This window comes from Apis dorsata, unplaced genomic scaffold (assembly GCF_000469605.1).
Source record: "Apis dorsata unplaced genomic scaffold, Apis dorsata 1.3 scaffold_840, whole genome shotgun sequence".
Classification (NCBI taxonomy): domain Eukaryota; kingdom Metazoa; phylum Arthropoda; class Insecta; order Hymenoptera; family Apidae; genus Apis; species Apis dorsata.
The window spans coordinates 114,570-115,951 of NW_006263966.1; the positions used below are offsets into that span (position 1 = coordinate 114,570).

At 18.9% G+C, this 1,382-nt stretch overlaps 1 non-coding gene across 1 annotated transcript; it reads left to right on the forward strand.

Moving 5' to 3' along the window:
- The first annotated feature begins 341 nt into the window (after positions 1-341).
- Trnar-ucu lies at positions 342-414 on the forward strand. The gene has a single exon. It is a non-coding gene; the product is annotated as a tRNA-Arg (tRNA).
- Positions 415-1,382: the final 968 nt, after the last annotated feature.

The window sequence follows — 1,382 nt, forward strand, 5'->3', positions numbered from 1 at the left end:
ATAATTTGTATAATTAAATTATTGCATAGATTGGTACTAATCGATTTTAAAAACTGTGCTGAATTTCATCTTTTCAAATGATAAAAATAAGCTAAGTATATAAAAATTATATAATATTATATATTCAAAACTAACCATGATGATCCAACAATGATAGGTTAGATATTATCTTTAATTTTTTAAATTTGATTTAAAAGCATAAAATATTTATACTATTATTTTATTTTTTATTTTTGTAATTTTTAAAAAAAAAAATGTTAAAAAATTTATAATATAAATTTTATATTTCATAATAAAAGTTTGAATTACAAGTATACTATTATGAAAAATTTTTACAGCGAGTCCCTTTGGCGCAGAGGATAGCGCGTTGGACTTCTAATCCAAAGGTCGTGGGTTCGATCCCCACAAGGGATGATGTGTGGTAACAACGTAAATTTTTTTTATAACTTCAATTTGTCTGATTATGTCTGAAAATTATTTGTTTTTATTCTTTACATATGCATATAGTCATAATAAATGTAAAAACAACAAAGGATTTTTAGATATTTTAAAATATGAGAAATTTTTTTTATTCGATGATTTTAAAACGATAATGGTATAAATTATGTTACATAGTTAATAGATTGGGATAGATTGCTTAATTAATATTTTTATATGAGTTCTTATTTCTGATTTTGTTTAGTTTGATTAAACTTTAAGTTTCGCGATTATAGTCACAAAATATATTTCAAAATAAATATCTACCATTCAAGATTTTGTTTATATGTATGGACAACAATCATTACAATATATTATTAATTATACATATATAATGTAATGTAATGTATAATATATATAATAAATATTTATTGAATATATTTATTGTGATCAACAATAATATATTTTATAATTTATACTTATGATTCATCTATGTAATTTATTTTTTTTTATTTATGATTAAAGAATCTCGAATTTAAATTTAAATTTCAGCAGGTATCGCATTCAAAAAGAGAAGAAATTATAAGCATTATATAAAGGACTATAAAAATTCTAGAGATTTCATCTTTGCTATATTTTTGTAATTCAATTTAATTTTCATTTCAATTATTATGCAATGTTGTACGACATGAGATATAAGATAAAATTTTTTTTTTTAAGAGACTCTGTAATTTATTATTTTCAATTATTATTTTCAAATATCGATTCAAAAAATTAGAATATTTGATATGTTTAATTTAAAAAAGTGAGGAATTATATTCAATTCAATTAAAAAAAGATGTTAAAGTCAATAAATTTTAAAAATAATTTTTAATACTAATATCAAATATTAATTTGTGAGACTTTTTAATAAAATATATATTCAAATATAATGTTATTAAAGCTATATATATATATATATATAT